The sequence below is a fragment of the Dreissena polymorpha genome, chromosome 8 (assembly GCF_020536995.1).
Source record: "Dreissena polymorpha isolate Duluth1 chromosome 8, UMN_Dpol_1.0, whole genome shotgun sequence".
NCBI classification, from domain to species: Eukaryota; Metazoa; Mollusca; class Bivalvia; order Myida; family Dreissenidae; genus Dreissena; species Dreissena polymorpha.
The window spans coordinates 84,637,066-84,659,845 of NC_068362.1; the positions used below are offsets into that span (position 1 = coordinate 84,637,066).

Here is a 22,780-nt window from a genome sequence, read left to right on the forward strand (position 1 = left end):
GTATTTGCTCCTTAAACGAATAAGTCTTCAAGGTTGCTCCTGATTTTCACCGCAATAAGAACAATTATTATGGACATCATGAGTTATCATGATACAAGAGGAACATGTAGGGTGATAAAAACCATTTCTTGAAAACATTTTGAAATATTTTGGGAAGACTAAAGCATATGACATTAATAATAAAAGCTTTTGGTAGAACTGGCTGATGTAGTAAACTATTTAACTATTTATAATGATATTTGTGTTTATAGTTTTGACAAGTAAGACATTTTTAACATAGTAAAGTAACTAGGAAAGGGGTTAGAAAAATGATACAAATGTTAAGTATATATTTCAAAACGATAATAATTTAAAAAGGAAATATTTTGAATCATCGAACAAAATATTTTGCATACAAGTATGGAATTATTTATGCATTCTATATAAGGTTTTGTTGAATGCATGATATTGTGTGCACACAATACAAGGAAAACAGTTTACTCTTTAGATGTTGAGTTGTTACTGCATGCTACACAGGTGGTCACTTTTTGATGCTGAATGATAATGTTTACACCATTTTAACATATGTATGAATCGGTATAGAGTGAATATAAGTCAGTTCAACTGATTCTGATGAGCAACGAACATGCGTTGTAAAATAGTATGTCTACATGCTTAATGACAAAATTACAGCGTAAATACACTCCTTTGTTGTACTGGTTCACTTTTTTCCTACTCGAACGTTATGGCCAATCTAAAGGCAGATTTGTCGTTCCTTGTCAAGCAGATGCGTTCAAAATACGTGTATTTACATTGATTATTTTGTCTGCATCTGAAATGAATTAATTCATTTGTTGAAAATGTATTGTGTTCCAAGACTTTTGGTCCTAATTTGGCAAGCCTCATCTTGAGAAAACGTCATTTGAAATGACGTCACATAATTTACGCTGAATTTTGTTTCAATGGCCCTTATTTGAGAGAGTTAGGCGAGTGCCCTTTTGATATAATGCAAACACAAGCTTGCATCAGTGCTTTGACATATTTTCTGTATGAAAAGTTTTTGGGTTTTACCTTTTTAATTGAACAGTGTAAATTGATGGCTTTTATTGAAACTGGAGATGGTTGGTATTTAGCCACACTCTATTTACTGACACACTTTGATAACGATTTTAGCTTGATAATAATTCTATTTGAGTATTATTATATATTTAAAACAGACAGGTAAAAAATGTTTGCGAAATATTTTGTTTACATCGGTGGTTTTACTATTTTGTTTTAATTCATAGAGATAGATCAAACGTAGCACTGCATATATTTTGTCTAAGTGTGCATGCATTTTTGTAGCAGGATATTAAATCCTGACCAGTTTTACTTTTGATCCTTTTCATATAAGTGTATGATAGGTAAACTGATTGGATGAAAGTTACATGAGCTTTCTAAATATGCATTCCAAGCTTTATGATGCAATCCAACTATTGAATGTGCTAGTTTATATGGCTAATACGTTGAACCAAATTTGGTATGTCAGGGATAAAATAAGACGTCATAGTACATACATGTATTACCATTCTGAAGTAATATATGTATTTAAAGACGCATACTTTATATAGTGTAATTAAAATTCATTTAAACATCCACCTGCTGGTTTCGGTGAATAAATGTAACATTATATAAAATTATTATTATACATGGACGTAATGTATACTAATCATATCATTAAACACGGCATGTTCGCTAGAGATACTTTTGTTTTTAATCTGATGTTAACAATAGAGCTTAAGTTTTAATAATTGAACGAATTGGGTCTTGTTGATGCAAACTCATTCTCATTTCTGTCAATCAATGGTAAAAATAAAATAAGGCAAATTGAAGTTTACCGCTTGTTTATTTCATATAATTGTCACATATCTTATTTTAACACGTAGCAAACTAATTTGGATAGGAATGAAATACCTGATGTTTATTGATATGTAACCTTAACAAGAGTTTAAATCGAAAGCGACATATTTACGGGGATGTTTTTCTTGGTAGCTAATTAACTTCCGCCCAGCAGTTGTTTTGCGCAGTTACATACAGACGAAGACGAATATTGGACATACAAACGAAGTCATTTCATGTTTGTTATATGCTTCATCGAAATTTTCTAATTGTGTGAACTAAAGTATACATTTTTCAAAAGCAACTTGTGATTTTTGCTTCAAAAACGGTTTAACGAAGTAAGCGTTGTGTTTACTGTGCACTTAAGTATAACAGTGTAAAACACCTATGTTACGTAAACTGAAGCGTTCATGGCAACAATAAACATCCATCTAGAGGATTTAAAACTGTACTGACAACTACAATAGAATGGTAAGAAACTCTGTTAGATTTTAATGTTTAATACATTTTTACCTTGTCAAGTGTTTAGTTTTCAAGTAAAATATAAATATCGATTGTTAATAACAAACTATTTTACAATAAGATATGTTTTATGGTATTTTAAACGGAAATGAAAACTTAGCGTGAAAGTACCAGATTTCGAACCTCTTAGTATTTGACAGGTTTAAAACAAAACTTGAACTCTTTTAAAAAGATAATAGTGTGTTCATTTGGATAAAAAGATAATTCCTACGTAGCCGACAACTTTAATGAAGTGACAAAATAGTTGCTGTTATTTTAAATCACAAGTAGCCAACATCACCCTGCCATATAAAACTGTCATGGCCGCCAAAATATGAGTACCTGTTTTCGAACCTTTCAGTTTTTACTGTAAATTTGATAAAAATTATTCCAGACTTGTTCATAATATTATGAAACTAAAATATAGCAATAAAACTTGAAATACAAACTTTTATTAAACAATTTTATTTTTCCTTTTATTTATCAGTATAATAACACAAGCATAATTTCACCCGACTCCTTTCTGTTTGCAACATTATTTGATTTTCGGCAGTTTAATCAGGCATCCCTGATTTCTAAACAAGATAATATACATTTATGAAAGGTAATGGGGAGTATTCCTTGTGTTTTAATTGTTATTTTCATAAATTAAATTAAATAACTGAAAAAAAAAATAATTTGAAAAACAAAGTCAGTGATGACACAAATGAATTGATTCCAACATTTTTGGTGATAGGTCACTTTGACCCAGTTAAAAATAAACTTGTCACATGACTTTTCCATCGTCATGTAACTTGTTGCAGCGGCCGAATGGGGTCAGTTGGAAGTTGGTCAGGAACTGAACAATTATCATTTTTTATACATTTGTTTTTGTAATAATATAAATAGATGAAAACTGCAGTAAGAAATGCACTTATTTTTACCTTAATGAAGGTCCATAAATAAAACGGTTTATGTTTGTTTTATTCTGTTTTTTTTGCATGATGTTTGCTCGATTGCAATCGTTTCAACTCAGCAACACACCCTTCCATCACCAAAGCAAACCACGTTCTTGCACCCTCACCCAGTCACTCACGGACACATAAATTAAAAAGTAAAAACTGCCAATTGGCATGTAAAAATCTTAATTTTGATTACCTGCCATGAATACATGACTTAATAAAATGAAACAAATACAACTTCATGATGGACAATCCGATCTATTAAGAGGATGGTTAGTCTAATACCACAAAACTAGCCAACATTTGAAAGCACGAATTTGAATGAACTAATATGATAAAAGTCCACCACCCCTTTTAAATACAAGTCGCTTTTAAGATTTTGCTTTGTGTGTGCATGTGTGTTGAAAAGTCACTGCTTAAAAAACCCATTCAAACGCATATTTTCAGTATAAATTCATGTTAAGTACAATCAAATAGGCAAAGATACAAAATATTATTTAAACGTGTCAGCTACTCGGCTGGTAGAGTACTGATAAGATCCGAATGCAAATACCCTGGGTATATCAATTACTTGGAAGCTATTTTACTTCCGCCCAAGATTTTTTAAACAGATAAGTAAAACATTATAAAAGGAATGCTTTAAATGTAAAGGTATCTTTGTTGCTCACATAATTGCTAATTTCAATCTTTAACATTTGTTTAGTTCATTTAATATTAACGAAGTTTTCTGAATTGACCCATGCATTTGTAAATCAAAAGTGAAAGTGAAAATATTTGGAAAGCAGACGCGTTTAGTTCTTCCCAGAAGGAGAGACTTTGTAGAGTTAACAAATGTGAGGTCGTTTTTTAAAATGGTAAGATGTGCATTACCCGTTTAAACATCATAGTAGTTCTTAAAAGCTTTCGCTTACAAAAACCTGCACAGAAATCAAAATAATAACAGTGGTCAAAAGTAATTGTGTTGGTTATTGTTAGTTCTCATATACTTTTATGTGATAAATGCTAAAGAGTCATGTAAGAGCGCCTTTCTTTCGGATTTTTACTCCGAATTATTCCACTAGCAGATCATCCTGTGTACACAACTCTGTTTTACATTATTTCTAGTAAATTGATATCGTTATTTAAAAAATATTTTTTTATCGAAAATAATTTACCGTGATTATTTCTATTACTTTACAACAATAAAAGAGATGTTTTTTATAAGCTATAAATTATCATATCTAAACAAGTTATGTGATTTCAGCTTTTATAATCAAAATAACAAATCATTTCTGAAATTGTGTAGCACTATTGTGAATATGTAAATGTATCATTGATCAATCTCCATTTATGCATTCAAATACAGAACAATCTTAACATCAACTAGGTCATATTTGGGCTCGATAAGTTTAACCATTAGCAATCTGCTATCGAATATTTCAATGACGTAGTTTAAAGCATATATCACTTTACAGTATGTCACGCGCATTCGTTTGTCGGTAAGTTTGTTTATTGTCGTTCATAAATCGCTGTACTTGATTAAAGCAAAACGAAAATAAAACATTTCAGTGCACTTACTCTAATATTTCTAGATGTTGCACGACACAACTGATCTGGGAATCAAAATAATATCTTTTGTAAACATCCATTACTGTAATGAAACTAACTTTGGTACATGCAATAGATCGTATTTGTTTGTACCTATGGAGAAGAGTACTGTTGTTTCTTCACAAAGTGAAAGCCACCAGGAGAGAAATCGGATTTTCAGAGCGTGATCCGTTAATTAACAAATGTTAAATTACCGTTCAATTTGATAAAGTTAAAATATACACACCAAAAACAAACGAACGCACTGAAACAGTATATACTTCGTAGGAACGGTCAAGGCAGTGGGCTTTAAACCGGAGTAAAGTGGCATCAAACCACATACCTCCTAGAATTTCACATAAATCACTGTAGTTTTAACAAATATTTAAATCACATCATTTATATTCAATAAAAAACGTATACGTTTAATTACCAATCTGAATGCAAGAAGAATGAAAGAAGCATTTAATTTGTCAATCGTCTGGAATTGAAGTCGTTTAATGCTTGGCAAATCGCAAATTTAAACTATAATGAATAAACGTACAAACAGCTTAAAATTGCATTCATAGCAAGTGAATTCAAAATAATTAGTAAATTTAATGAATTATTTATCATAATGCATTACATAGTTATCATCCGGCTGTAATATTTGGACAAGATATTAATATTTAAGAATTACAACTTTAGAAATATCATCAGATTAGAAATTCAGAGAGTCATGAACACGCAAGAACGATATTGAAGGTGGTAGTGGTGGTGCTTTTCTTATTATATCAATATGAATAAACTTTTTTTACTTTGATAATTGATTTGTTAAATTTCGAATATCCACTACTCACAGGCAAAAAGCGATGGCGAGCTGGTGGTCGCGGCTATTGACTTTGGAACAACGTATTCCGGATGGGCCTTTTCATTTAAGCATGACTTTGAAAGGGATCCTTGTAAAGTTTCGGCAAAAACATGGACTGGACACCAGCTGACAACTCTTAAAGGTGAGTAGGCAAGTAAGTAAGATGCAGTTACGTTCGCAAATAAGCTATGTCAGCAAATATAGCATTTTGAGCAAAATTAATGCAATACTTGTATATAAATTTAATACGTTACATACTTAAATCAATAGTTAATTGTTAGATGTGTAATTGTCGTGTCGTTTATATGCGTGTCAGTTGTAAAGTGTTCGTAGAATACAGCTGATGTTTACAGAAATAGTTTGTTAACATGTTTTGTTATATATGTTTTAAATGTATTATACAATAAAGACACGTGTTTGAATTGTTTCGTTTTTAATTTAAAAAAGGTAAACTACAGAAAGTTAAGTGTACTAAATACATGTTTCTTAAGCGTCAAGTCTGGGAATTTGGCCATTCCATATTTAGCATGACCTTATTTTTTGTAAATAACGACACTACATTGTTGCCAAATACAGGAACTCCATGACACAGGTGTGTTCACTTATTTAGATGGAATACAAATACAAATCCGCAAAATACTGTCATTCCAAATAATTGACCTCGATTCGTGTGTCAATTTGCTGATATTCTTATGAAACAAGTGAACTAAACAGTACAATCTTGTTTAAACATCGGGATAAGTTGAGTTACTGATAAGGTATTTTACCCTGTACATCGTTTTAAATTTTACGCAATCAGAAAAGAGCTTATCATGTCATGCTGGTACAAAGTAGGAAAACGTCAACTAGCGTTAAGGTCAAACACAGATCCACTGTTGGATTTTTTTGTTGGAAGCGTTGTGTTTACTGTGAACTTAAGTGTAACAGTGTAAAACACCTATGTTACGTTTAAATGCGTTGCAATTGCAATTATAACAATTATTTAATTTAATTTTCTCATTTTCAAAGCTCTGGTAAATGGCGATACAAACAATACATCTTAAACATATTTATATTATTTTCTAAAAAAAAATGTAATTCCAATTTTCAAACTTTACCGTAATGTGTTTATGAAATGATTTTCATCTAAATTCACCTTCAATTTTTTAGCATAAATATAAATATGTTGGTGGTAAAATATCGATCGGCGGAATTCACAGTGGACCGAAAAGATTCCTGAATGTGTCGGAAATAACAAGTGAAATTGTGTACTACATTAAAAGCAGAATATGACATAACACTAGTAACGTCAGGATTTTTTCAAACATTTTGATACTAGTACTTACATGTCTAGTTCATTTTCATTTTGCGAACGATTTGTATGATATATAGGCCCAACGTGCGTGTTGATTAAACCGGATGGAAAAACCTTGGACACATTTGGTTATGATGCCGAGACGCAATATAGCCAGCTTAGTCAGAGTGGGGAACATAAAAAGTGGTACTACTTCCAGAAATTCAAGATGATGCTTTGGAACAAGGTAAATTAATTATAAATACTTGTATACGCCTTATACTTCATTAAAACACAAATACCAAATTGATTGTAATCATATCAAACACAATGCGATTATATTTATAGCCAATACACAAAGACATGATGTTGGACGATGAAAGTGGTAAAAGCCTACCAGCCATTACCGTGTTCTCCCTGTCAATAAGGTAAAGTCAAACAGTGATTGAAACCAATGCCTCTTAAACATGCATGTACTCGATATATTAATTACACACATGAAAATATGACCAAAACAAAATGTTTTTGTTGCATTTGGCTTTTTACCGCATACATAATTTCTCGTCTGCAAGAGTTTCGATTTGTTAACGAACCCAAATGGCAATGCAACGCGATAATATAGTTTCAAAATTGTCCGTTCACACTTACGACCGTATACTAAAATTATTGTTCGAAGTGTAACAAATTCCAGCAGGAATGTCCCTTTGAAAGATTTAAGGTCTGTTGTACCAAATTATGAAATATATTTCAAATATCAAATATGAGTGTCCGGAAATTATCAATTATTGTTTTGTGGATGCATACGCTTACTTTATATCAAGCGCGAAAACCTGAGTTGAATATTAAATACTAAAATAACTATTTACATCTTTTGTTCTATTTTATTTCGACAAGGTCGTGTCAAGGAAATAAAATTGAATCATAGACGATATGTACATTTTAACCGTTTTGACAAAAACTATATGTGTGGTCTTGATAGCTGTAAATTAGGCAACAAATAAGGCTTTTTAAGCAATAACCATCTCTAGTGTTGTTTTCAGGTTCATGATCGATGATTTGACTAGTATGTCAAATCAACAGGTAAGCGGACTGAATCTGGAAGACATCTATTGGGTGCTCACTGTACCTGCTATCTGGAATGATTCAGCAAAACAGTTCATGCGTCTTGCCGCTCAAGAGGTAGCATGTTACCATTTTATATACGCCACGAGTTTCATGCATTGATATATATAAATATATATAATTAAGAAAATATTATAACGGTTGTTTGGCGTACTCATATTTCGTATTTTGAACAATTCGGAAAAGGAATATGGTTAAAGCCACACACCTTGAAATTAAATACATGTTGATCAATACATATAGATGCAATTTGAAAGTGTGTAAAATTGTCATTAAATCTATAGCCTAGTTAGCAAGTAATTTATTATTTTTTTAAATTTATAAACCGAAAGTAGAATTTCTAAACGTATACGTCCATTTCGACTTAGGCGGTTATTTTTAAGTTTTAAAGCGCAAAAAAGACGGATTTCTACCTTGTAACCACCAGATATATTTTAATCGGCATAGATAAAATTAAATCTACATCCTAGTAAGCAAGCAATTTATTATTTTTCAAACGGTACCGCTTATAAAACCGAAAGTAGGATTTGTAGACGTTTACGCACACAAGACGACTTTCTACCTTTTAACCACAAGATATATTCTAATTGGCATAGATAAAATATGTTTCTTATTTTTACTTAAATTTACTTTCATTTCAAGGTGTGCGGCTTTAATGTAACAAGTACTTTATCAAAATCATATAAGAGAAAGCCAACGCATACCAAAATGCCCAATCTTTGTTCTTACCCCTTAACGGCAGAAAATATGACCACAAGATTTAGTTGACCATTATATTTAGATACGCATCAGTTATTTTGTACATGTAGTGCGAATTCAGGCTTGTTGAGGGAGCGAAAGAGAGAGAGAGAGAGAGAGAAATGGTATGAGAGAGCGAGGGAGAGAGGGGGAGAGGAGAAGAAGGGGAGAGAGAGAGAAGGGGGATGGACAGGAAGAGAGAGGGAGAGACAGGGAGAGGGAGAGAGGGAGAGCGAGGAAGAAAGGGAGAGAGAGAGAGGTAGAGAGGGGGAGAGGGGGAGAGAGGGAGAGAGGCAGACAAACAGACAGGCGGGCGGGCGGGCGGTCGATCGGGCGGGCGGGCGGGCGGGCGGGCAGACAGGCAGGCAGGCAGGCAGGCAGACAGACAGACAGACAGACAGACAGACAGACAGACAGACAGACAGACAGACAGACAGACAGACAGACCCGACCAGACCAGACCAGACCAGACAGACAGAAACGCAGACACGCAGACAGACAGACAGACAGACAGACACGCAGACACGCAGACAGACAGACAGACAGACAGACAGACAGACAGACAGACAGACAGACAGACAGACAGACAGACAGAGGGAGGGAGGGGGAGGGAGGGAGGGGGAGGGAGGCTCCTGAGGGATGGAGGGAAATACCATATATATGATCAAAGACTCACTCATGTTAAGTATTGGTGTTTGTTCTTGCAGGCTGGCATACCATGTGAAAAGTTATCAATTGCATTAGAGCCTGAGGCTGCTTCGATTTACTGTTGACACGCTCCAGTCCAAGTTGACGCCACTGCAGGTGGTATTTCGTCCTTCAAATCGGGCAGTAAATACCTGGTGTTAGATGCAGGAGGTAAGAAAATGTTATAGATATTTCTTGATGTGGGTGTATGATTGAAATTTATTTCACGATTGGTTTCAGAAACAAAAAACTAGTGGCGTGGAAACGAGTGAAATTTTTACAGTTTTTGTAACCACGAGTGAAATAAGTATTTTAACATTCTTTTAAAAAGTGCAATACGGGAATATACACGTCATGAAGAAAGCATTGACGTCATATGTTTGTTTTAAATGGCGTTATCAAAATATAATCTAAACAACGACACATATGAGTATAATAGAAAAAAATAATGTCATAATAAAACACGTCGTTGTAGCAAACTTTCCGTTATTATGTGTTTCATGGATTTAAATTTCAACACGTTTTTTTTTAATATTCGACTCACATTTGTGTTTGTAAAGAAATGTAACTGACAACGATATACCGATGTCTTGGATGGAAAAATAATGCAATATGTCTTATATTTTCAATCAGTGACACAAATAAAATCGTATTGACATTTTACTGAATTTAATCTATTTTCTTTAAGAGATAAAAAAAGAAAATCATTTAATACATGAAGAAGCTTTCAGAATTTTGTAATAAAATCCTACTTCCATGTCTTAGTTCCCCAAATACATAAAAATAAATACATCATGCGAATACGTACGAAGTTAATAACAATATTTAACTACAACACATTAATGAAGTAAATATGATAATACACTTGCTTGGGATAACTCGTGCAGGTCTCGAAAATAAGTGCCCATCTTGACCTGTTATCAACAGTGTTTTCTTTAAACAAATTGTTATGCTTGCAAGGGCCTTTAGGTGCAGTAAACACAATATAAGTCAGATGACAATTTTTATTACGTGGTCTTCATAATACTGAACTGAAAACTACACACAACAGAAAACTAAATTCGATGTAAAGTACATCGCAAACATTAAAATATGTAAATGTATCATGATAAAAAGAGGTATTTTAACATCTTATATCAGGGACACATACAAACAAATGGATGTGCAATTTTGCGATATCCAGTAACAACGCGAAAAAAACAGGTGCGCGAGATTTGATAATTTCGATCGATTAAACGATGACTTAATCAATAATGCGTCTAGATGACATCGATTGCAAGAGATTTCGCTCTTGTATGATGTTATGTTTTTGATACACCACTTACTTGTTTAATAAACAAACACTTATTCATTCATATTTTTAATAATAAATCATTTATTTGTCTTATTAACAAGCGGTATGTCACATGTTCGGATGCATTGACGAGTAACAGTTTCCGTTTCTTTATCAAGGGTTCACTTGTCGATGTATATCGCACGTATGTACATGTTCAATTTCAAAAGATCCTATTTTAATTAATTTTAAATCTTACCCTGGTCTGAAATATCGACATTATCATTACCTGTCAATTGCATACAATTAACATGTATAATTGTTCTTTTATCCCCCGAAAAAAAGTTTTTTATTCCGTTGTACTCCATTTGAACATAATATCCGTGGAAGTTACTGACAATGTCTTATAAACATAACACTTTTCTTATGCTGATGATAAAGCAAAGAAAAAATCACATGCTAGCTCCACCTTGTTGTGATACATTTGCGGAGTATAACTGTGTACAAATTTCGCGTTCATGTATTGAAAAAAACATTATCAGAATATAAAGGCAAGGCAATTCAGAAAAGTCTTAAATCGTATATTTCTGATTATAAATCAGTAACATTTAAGTCATTGTATATGTGTTTTAGTATGATTATTATTATATCCGTTCAAATCTACAGAACAGGAAAAACGACATTAAACATACAATATACATAATTTTGTGCAAAACACATTTTTTACAAGCATAGAATCCCGGCTAATGGTAAAATATACGTAATTGGGTCACTGAAAATACAAATTATAATATGCATGATAGGTAAACTTGGTATTATCCAAATTTAGGAATCTATATAAGATAACAATAAAATCATGATTAGACATGTAATTAACAATATATTCGTATTAATTAAGCTAAAGAAAATATCCATAGCACGTGAGCAAATCACATTTTTGTACCAGATAGTGCACAAGTACCAATGTAAAATGTTAAATAGAACTTAATAATATGACTTACAATTTTATGTTTATTATTTCAACAACAAAATACAAAAATACCCTTTGACCTGGTGATGCAGTAGATTTGGTAGATGTATTTAAAGCCTACAGCAATACAAAAATCTTATTAAAATAAAATACAAAATCACCTTCTTTTAAACTTTTTTTTAAGTTTTGAAACTTAATATTTATCATGTGTTCTGTGAACACATTATTATGAACATAATTAAATATAAAGAAGTAATTTTGGAGTTAAGCGAAGATTTTCATTGCGGAAATATGTTCATTTGTGAAACACTGCAAGAGTTTAATTGATTCAACGGAATGTCTGAAAGACAGAAAAAAGACAGACAGATATAGATAGTTTTTACAGACTTATACAACAAAACATCGTATAAATAATAAAATATACAAATTATTTTCTTATGTCACATAAGTGCAAATAATTACATTACATTATGATACAAGTTATGTTAAAAACATCAAATGCAAATAAACACAATATATGACAAGAACACGTAAGTTCTATCAAGGGGTGATGAAATCTATTAATCCGTATTATTATTTAAGATCGTATTTCTTATAATTAAAGCTTCTTTTATGTTTTTCTTTCATCTGCAATTACTTATCTATACCATGAAACCAAATACTTGTGGAATTTATACACAGACAGATAACATAAAATATAAGGATAATATATTTTTTTTTACTTTCATCAGTTAAACAATTGCATACATATAGCAAAGTACTCAAAGTACTGGTGGAGCGATTTTGCTCAAATTTTGAGGTCGTTAAAACACTATACACCGTAAAGCCAATCAACTTTTTTTAAGAAAACGGATGGAAGTAAGGAAGGGTGACAGGCTGTGAACATTATATGATTTAGCTATTGGGGTTAAATGTAAATGCTGCTTTTTAAAACAAGTCATTGTCATATTTGCCAATTGATAGCTAAACTGCGAAGATACACTTACCCAGTTCCAAATTTAACAAAGATTTGATAAAGACAAGCATTGAATTAATTTCTAATGATTACAGTGTAAGGTTTCTGGTTCGTTCTTGTCTAAGTACACGGGCCTCTGTATGTGTCAAAGTATAAAGTAAATCCATTAAGTAGCAAGTAAGGTACGGCAAATGTTAGTTTTTGAGCAATTGGATACTCAATGTCAACTAGGGGTCAAGGTAAAATATTCAAGAGAAAGGTCTTGTCCAAACGGGTGTTTTGTCCAAGAATTAAGTACATCCATTCAATTATAGGGGAAATAGTAACATCCAACGTGGAATTCGAACCTTAGACCCCGAGTTTATCATTCTGGTGCTGTACCAACTGAGCTAGCCAGGCGGACACATTAGCCTTCGTCATATGTATTATTTAAATATCAAACAATTTCTGATAGCTTTGACATCTGGTCAATTTTTGCAACGGAAAATGCCGAATCACTTCGTAACAGTGTTCGTGTGGTACTTATACCATGCGGTCGGAGCTATTTTGTTTGTGAATGCAACATTTGGATGCAAAATGGTTAGTTGCATTAACGGACTTCTTTCTTCGGTATATGTATATAATGTTACCTATGGGGCGAATTGCAGAAGGCAATCGCCCCAAAAATGGTATTCGTCTTCTAAACCAACGGAATCACAACATATACAATATAACGTTCATTTCATGGAATGTTGTTCAGAGCATATCTGCCAGTTTGTTTTTTTCAACGGATATGCAGAGACTCTTAATCTAACATAAAATAAGCGCAAACGTCTAGGACGTCAGTCTAAATATTCACCGCATTCCAAAGATGATTAATAAACTTAATAAATATCTAATACAGAACTGTTTTTTATTTTACCATACCACTCTTGTTTAAAATTGTCAACTCTACAATTGAACTATCTAACACAACAATTTACGTGTACAACGTTTGGATTTTGAAATACATAACCAAACCCAAATATTTAACATGTTCTGAATATTTGTGACCCAATTTTGTATAACTTTTGTAACACTCGTTTAAAGCTTGTTTGTAAACACTTTGCATAACAATATTTTCATTGCATTGTATATAATTTAAAACCAAAACTTTATAATTTTAACATACCTGTTTTACATACATCGGATATCTACTTCATTCTCCATATACAACAACGTAGCATGTATTTATTTGAACCTGAAACAATCGTTTGCAAAATTTTAAATGTATGCCTGTATTATAATATGAGGCATATTTTAATATAGAACCCACATAAGAATCAAACAACTGAAATAATATGTTTGTTTTTTCTATCAAAGTCATGAAAGGTTATCAATAATGTATTCAAGGCTTTACCAACCAAATGTTCTTGGTTTAATTTTAAACTTCCAGTATATCAACACCGCGCCTAAATAGTTAAAGTTATCAACAACTGCGATACCATTACCATTGTATAACCCTATTTAAATTTCTCCTCTTTCCGAAATACTATTATTTTAGGTTTTTGCAGTATTAGCATTAAGCCCCCAAGAATTGCAGAATAAATATAATTTATCTAAATGTGATTGGACTGCAGCAGTTTACTTGACTAAAGTAGCCATGTTATCAGCAAAATATAATAAAATCAACACAATGTCATCAACTAACCAGAGTTAATGTTAGCTTGTAAGTTAAGTTCAAGATCTTCAACAAATAAAGAACACAACACCGGCGACACTACCTCCCCTTGCCTCAGTCAGACCGCATAACTAAAATAATCTGAATAAGATGAACATGATTTAACCCGTGACTTAACATTTGCATACATACCCTTCACTATTTTAAATAATTTACCCTTTATACCAGACTTAAACATGTTCAACCATAATGCATCGCGGTTTATACTTTCAGTACATTTTAACATAATGACGTATATAACATACAACGTTTATTTTCATTTAAACAATTGATTACAATCGACATCAATATATAAATAACAACAAACGTTGAATAACTTTTCTAAATCCGATCTGCGCATCCGAAATAATATTGTTTACATTGCAAAAAGTTTCAGTGCGCTTGTTCAAAATCATGTATTTTTTTAAAGCAACTTTCAAAACTATATTGGATTGAATTTTTCATTGTCTGAGTTCTTCGGCAAAGTTTGTGAAGTTTGTTGTCACCACTTCTATTTCTAGACCTGATTTCATTTACATCATCTTAGTGCACGGATGTTCAAGGAACGTCTCAGACAAGGAAACAAATCAGATTCGTATTTTGAATCAGTATCAGTATACAAAGCAAAGCTATTATCACCCATGTGTGTAAGCACTGTTCTAATTCCACGAGGTTGTGCAAGAAGAAGAATTTTTAAATGTGGCATGAACTGGGTTTGTTCAAGTAAATGAGTTTTGCTGGCGTCATGACTTTTTTCTTTGCAGGGTCTAACATTCCGTGTAAGAATTGACCCATTTTGATCCTTATAGGCATTCTGAAAATATAACACAATATAATTTGAAATTTATTATTTAAACTGTTATAGCTTGTATCATTTGAAAATGAGGATTAAGATGTTAATAATATGTAAAAAGACCAAAGATTCAATGTTGAAGGTAGAGCTTTTAATGACAGAGACTTAAAAAACACTGAAATAGGTAAATGGGTTTTAAGGTGCTTAAAAAAATGTTTAACGAAAAACTAGTGATTGTCACTTTTCTTTGAGCTTATAAAAAGTTGTTACTTTTTAAACAATGCAAATAAACTGTGTACTATAGAATTAATAAAAAATGTGACATTTGGGGAAATACCAACATGAGAATAATATAGCCTGTAATTACTGAGCCTTTTGAAAAAAGCTGCGACAGAAGGGGGTTAAAATAATAAAAAAGACTTAATTTTTATATTCTATGAGCGTATTCAAACTCTTGTATTTTCTAATAATGCCAATATATTGTCCACCATACCTTTTATAACAATTTGACATTTGGCAAAAATACCAACATGTTAAGTATATAGTTTTTAATCATAGATTCTATTGAAAAAAAAGAGCAATGAATGGTGGTTTTATTGCTTTAAAAAATGTGATTGGAATTTTTGTCTTACGCTTTTTATATTTACATGTAACCTTGGTCTTGAATCTATTTTTTACATTTTAAATTAGAATTGCACTCTCTCTAATCTCATGTAAATAAACTGTTATAAGGCAGAATATTTTAATAATCGTTGTGGTTCTGTTAGGCAATTTCTGTGGTGTAAAGGATACCTTAGCAATCGTTGTTTTTATTAGTTATTACAAAGATTGCCATACAATAAAATCAGTAAGAAGTGGCAAATTCAACTTACTTTAAATATTAGTCGTTCATCTCGTGAAACATTCGGTCTAATTAATATTATCATCCGTATTATTCGTTTCCTGTCCGTTTCTCGCATTTAATAAAATGGTGACCTTGAAAATGTGCGCATTCGCGTGAAGTCTCGCTTGTGTTTTTGCGTGAAAGCATAATAGTTTAATCTTCGGATCATTAAAAATGCGCATCGCTTTGTTTGTATAGGTCCCTGCTTATATAAAGTCTACACGCCACGATAAAATTACACGATTGACGAAATATGCAGTCGGAACCACGCTTAAGGGATTTACGAGTTGAGTTCTACAAATGACAGTAGCACTGTGAATGAACAAAAACTGTCACGTGACCACAAAAGTCAACGTCAGTAGTCATTTTATGACAACAAACAGCCGCGCAAGGTAGGTTTTTTCCAATATATTTGCTGATCATCCTCTGACTTTCATACGACATAGTGCAGGCAATATGGCATTCATATAGCTTTCGATCGATATATCACGCGTTTTGTGTGTTGCTCTGGTTTTCGAGAACGCTTCTGCGCAAATTTTCATTTAAGAAGCAAACGTCAGTACTAAAATTACAAAGAAACAGTGTTCTCGAAAATTAACTGTCTATACTTTACCGGACGAACATATATTACATATGTCTATGCATAAACAAACAAAATATATACCAGATATAAAATACACTTTTAAAGAGTAAAAACAAATATGGCTAACGTCAGTAGTACGTTTAGGAATGGCAAACGTCAGTAGCAAAAATATGCAAACGGCAGTAGCCGAAAAAATGCAAGCGTTTAATTTAACGAAAAACATGTGAAACAATGTAATTTATGCTTATTTAGATTTAAATTAGATATAACAAGTTAAGATTGATGTCATAAATTAATGCACGACATATATAAATTCTGCAACAGCAAAAATGAACTAATGTTTAAGTGATATTATGGGCATCTAACAGTTTATAGGTGTCGATCGCAACCGTTGTTTATTTTTGGTGTTTTCACTTTATATACACGTATATTCGTTAATGCAGCATCAATATATTGAAAAAAATATCCCGGAAAGAGAAATATAATGCTTTTGAATATCAACCGTACTTTCGGTTTGACAAATGACGACAGGAATAATTCGATTTACAATGTGAATCTAAATTGAGTTTTATGCAGATTCTTTCATACGACACAAAGACACAAAGTCACTCGCGTGACCGATCGAAAGCTATATGCATGCCATATTGCCTGCACTAGGTCGTGTGAAAGTCATAGGCTAATCAGCAAATATATTGGAAAAAACCTAATTGCGCAGATGTTTGTTGTCATAAAATGACTACTGACGTTGACTTTTGTGGTCACGTGACAGTTTTTGTTCATTCATAGTGTATGGGTTTCTGCCATAAATGCTAGCACTTATGGATGGTTTCCTCTGGTGTTTCTTAAATCTGACTGTTTGGAATTTGTTCGATGCATTTGAACGCTTTTTAAATTTATTTGCAAAATTGACATCAAACGGTAAACAATACACCAATGACAATTCTTGCTGTTGGTAAAAAAATAATCACTTTTGACAGTACTTTTGTTTCATTCAAGCCTCTATTGTGGGTATTTGTAGGAGGTACGATAGATATCACCGTACATGAAGTTTGTTTTGGAGGTAAACTAAAAGAACTATTCAAGGCCACTGGTGGAGCCTGGGGTGGTACAATGGTGGATAAGGCTTTTTTGGACTTTTTGGCAAACTTAATAGGTGAGAATAAATCCATATCGTGTATTCAAAAAATAACGTGTTCAAACTATTTCCCAAGTATTTCGTTTTCATGTAAGTAAAGAAGTAAACTTAGAATACATTTGGTTATCAATGTTGTTAATCTTAATATATATGCAACATACCATACACAACGTTTACGAACAGATGAATCAGATATATATTTTTTATGCACACGATCAGGCAAAGACGTCCTCCAACGTTTCAAAGACGATCACATGGAAGACTACATTGACCTTCTCCGTGACTTCGAAATTAAAAAACGCGCTACAAATTCGTCAAGTGAGGGACTTGTGACGATCAAATTGCCGCTAGCACTCCTAGAGCTTGTAGACGAAAGCAAGGGTCTATCGATGAAAAGGATTGTACAGTCTTCGCGATACGCAGATAAGGTAGGAATTTGTTTTAATATATCATGCTGACGCAAATAGGGTATGACTTGTTATTATAGCAAAACTATTCACCATTATAAACAACACTTTTTGTATAGATTTGAAGATAATGATCACTAATCAGTCGTGATCAAATACATCTTTATAAATGATACGAATTGTGATGGCGACATGAGACTTTAATAATAAATTAATGCAGTATACACATAAATACTGTCTTATCTTATTTATGTTATATTGTAGGTTATACTTGTCGGTGAAAAGTTTAGGTTGGACTTCAGCATATTTCGGTCTTTCTTTAAGGAGTCGGTAAATGCAATTGTTAACCATCTGCAGTCATTACTTAAAGAAGGCGAGCCGTCGAAAGCGGAAGCCATCCTAATGGTTGGAGGTTACTCAGAGTCCCCATTACTGGCGGAGACAATGCGGGAGAAATTTCCACGACTGAAAATCATTGTTCCAACTGACGCAGGTCTTGCTGTCCTAAAGGGAGCTGTCATATTTGGACACTGCCCGACCTCTATCAGTGAACGAATGTCTAAGTATACATATGGGATCTATTGCAGAGTCCCGTTTAATAAGGACAAACATCCTATAGATAAGCTTATAAAAACAGATCATGGTGACAGGTGTGATGATATATTTAACATCTTGGTATCAGCCGACCAAACACTCGTTGTTGGGAAAAAACAGGCCGAACAAAGATGTCATCCATCTTTCATAAATCAAACTGAAATGAATTGCAAAATATATACTTCAACCAACAAAGATGCAAAATACGTCACAGATGAGGGATGCAGAAAGGTTGGATGTATTACCATTCCGGTTTCTGGAAGAGGTATCGGCAGGGCGGTTATTATTCGATTATATTTCGGTGGCACCGAAATAATGATTGAAGGCGAAGAAGAGGCCACAGGTCGAATCACAAGCACGGTTGTTGACTTTTTGTTGTAACTGAATTTACCGTGTGTGCAGTTTATTAAAGCTTCACCCGTTGGGACGGGATGATAAAGTACTTCATTATTTCTGGTAAGCAAACACATCAAAGTAAAGTTGTCTTAAATTAACGACCATAAAATGATATTTTAACTATAAATTCATTGTATGCACATACATTTTTATTCTGACCCTTTGTTCACTATAATAATCAAAATGCAATAGACAAATTCGTTTTGTATTCCAGTGGAGATCTTTTTGTGCACATCACACATGTATACGATTGTGAAATCTCCAATATTCTACGTAGATAAATCTTTACTGTTGTGTTCATAATATATTTCAAATTTATTAAGTACGACAGTTGCTATCGGCTTAGCGCGAGGGAGGATTTTGTGGTTAAGAAAATCTTAAAATAAAACATTGGAATTAATTAACATATAATTGTGTATACATTTGTGTGATTTAAAGCTTTATGCCTTTACATTCCAATATTGATTTAATGTCTTCAAAATCAAAAGAGCTTTGTATATTTGCGCCACATTTTCTTAATGTTCTGACTTTGAATTTTTCACGAGTTAGCTCGCTTAAATACGACAAATTAATCAAAATAGAAAACAAGATACCCATCTAATACGCGATAGTACTACTTTTACCAGCCTCCGTGGCTATAATATCAAGAGGTCCCGTGTTCAATCCGAGGAAATGAAAGTAAGTTTTTTATCCAACGTTTTTTTTTTGTTATTTTAATAGTTTTAGAATTTTCTAAATCATACAGTGCAGTTTATAAATATAGCACAATACATTGGAAACAAAATACTTAAGAGTGTGAAAACGTCCCTTATGTACAAGATATGTCGATAACCACGGTCGGGGTGTTTAATTCATTGCTAATCTTTATATGCGCCATTTAAACATAGTGTGTGTTACATTCTGAGTTGATAATCTACTATATATTATTGTCATATATTTAAGCATTTGTTTGCATTATATAACTTTTCTAGATTAAAACTTACAATTCTAAACAAATGCTTATGTTAGCAATATGACTTAAATAATATGATCTATAATGGTAAAGCAGATGTATGGGATAACATGTTGAGGTTAAACTAGAATGCGATCAGCACTTATTGAAGCAACATTTCTCTATGTTTATTTTGGGGATTGATGATTTTGAAATTGGAAGTCCTTAGTGAAAGGATATTGTAAAAATTGTCGATATTTTGAACAAGCTTGCTTTTATCTTTCAGTATTATTTGAGCTGAGTTATTATTGTTTCTTAATGGAGAATTTATTCCATATTAATAACAGTGAAGAATTCTAATTAGTAGTATTTGCATTTATTGTTTATACGTACGTTTCTATTGGTAGTTAAACATAGCAATGTCCCATGCAACTCCTTTATTACAATTGACCAGTCGCCAAATATGCGATCGCCTCGCCCACTAAGTTGTGGTTTCATAAAAAACTTTATCTATGTCTCCGACAGTCATTGTTTGTCGAACCATGTGGCCGCAATAAACGAAATCTGATTGATTATTACGTGACTTTGATTCACAGCTGGCGAGTGGTCAATTGAGTATGTTTTAAACATGAACTCTGATTATTTGCATGTGTCAATATACATGTGGATTGTTAAGTTGTATGAGTCAATTATTACCTGTGGTTTCATGTTCAAAAACGTTCTATCACCGTATTACTATTTTAACTTGTTCATGAACAATTTGTAAAAACTTGTAAACGATATTTGCGAATTTTAACGATATTTATTAAAGTTTTAATTCTTGATTAATAAATACAATTAATAAGTCATTAAATTATTACATTAAACAATGCCTATAGAGTTTTCGTTGAAAAGAAACGATCCAATTCTGATTTTTTTTTGCAAATGCCGTTCCAACAACATCAATTGAGTGAACACTTTACAAAAAATGTTTTTCATCACCTATTTTTATACTTGTTTACACTTAGCCGATCATTTCGCGTGGATATCATGGAATAAGAACACTTAAAATTTGCGTCATATTAAAATACATGTGGTTTGTTTTTGATGTTATATTTCATTTGGTCATAGGTACAGTTGAAATGTTTAAACAACGAATTTTTTTATTAAGTATAAAGTTTAAAGTTAATGACGGAAATTTGAGAGCATGATTTTTACGGGTTCCTTTTTTAATCAACATGAAGCATTTTATTTTAAATGTTCAAACTAATACTATCATTGGCTCATCTAGCATCTGTCGATAGCATTATTTTCTAATTAATTCGTTTAACGTAAATAAATTGCAACGCCAGTTGAATGCTCGCGGAGCAGTTTTGACCGTTCCAATGTTGTATGTTTTGTCCTGTAGTGTTTATTTATTGCCTTCAATATAAAAATAACGGTTGTTTTTAGGTTTATGTAGTGTCATTACTCCTATACATTGGAACTAATAAAAGGATGTATACGATGCTTGAATATTTGTCTATAAAAGCAGTATTCATCGATGTAATTACCGTTATCATGCCCTTTGTATTTGTGTATCTAAATTGTATTGGGACTATTGCATGCCTGTTTTTTCTAATACTTAATCGGATATAAGTGTTGAGTATACACATTTTAAGTATAGGTACTGTAAAGCAAAGACAGATTTTAATGGAGCGTTATCCTTGTTTTTTTTTATATTCTTGAAATGATGATTTAGCTAATAAATATAATTTCAACTGTCCAACGCTTTGCATTTTGTTTCATGCAAATTATGAAATTGGTTATATAAACGTTGGAAATAACAGTTTACGTTGTAATGTTAAGTTTTACAGCATAAATCTTGAACGATGTATATGAGGCTGGTACTATAATTTAGCCCGTTAAATGTGTAATATGTTTATGCTCACCGTAAGTGTATTTGTATGTATTAATAAGTTGCTTCTAGAGCTGTTTATAATGTGTATTGAAAAGCTTTTACTTTGGGACTGAAATTAATACTACTTGATTTAGCTTGATCTTTACCACACATTTATCACATTTATGTGCTACACAGGAAACAAGAGGAATTACATTGAACGTATATGGGCTGAATATATTGATCTTACATGGATTGCATATGGTTCCTATTATGTCTGCAATGTCTAGTTTACGGTAGCTTATTATTTAGAAATTACAAAGATATATCGTAATATGTACATAATACAGTTAATGTCGGCCTCGTGCTGGTAACATTATCAAAACTGAAAACTGATATATAGTAAAAATATTACAGAAGCAGAACTGGATAAATAAACTATTTAAACTAAACCGCGCTAATATTTCTTTTTTACATACTAGACATTTGTGTGCATGCAATTATATGTAAGATTGCTTCCGTACGATGTCATCGTTAATAATGAAAAAAAAAGAGAAACATACCGTTTGTTTGCTGTCTTTATGTTAGTCGTTGCCAGAAGTTTGTGATTTCCAAATTTATTTTGCGCACCAGGGGGCCGGACGAAAATGTACGTACGTATAAAGTTACGTACGCTTTTATGAATGCGTAAGTGCGTTTCTATAAACCGAACGTAGCGTACAACTTAGTTGCTATGTTTGAATAATCTCTAAACAGAAGTCTGGTGATTGCGCGGACCTTATAGAGAAC

At 32.5% G+C, this 22,780-nt stretch overlaps 1 protein-coding gene and 1 pseudogene across 2 annotated transcripts in view; one reads left to right on the forward strand and one right to left on the reverse strand.

Moving 5' to 3' along the window:
* Positions 1 to 22,780, reverse strand: part of LOC127841195 (bifunctional polynucleotide phosphatase/kinase-like) — a 155,569-nt gene that overhangs the window by 8,194 nt on the left and 124,595 nt on the right. The gene's annotated exons all lie outside the window — the stretch shown is intronic.
* LOC127841193 (heat shock 70 kDa protein 12A-like) lies at positions 2,000 to 21,880 on the forward strand (annotated as a pseudogene).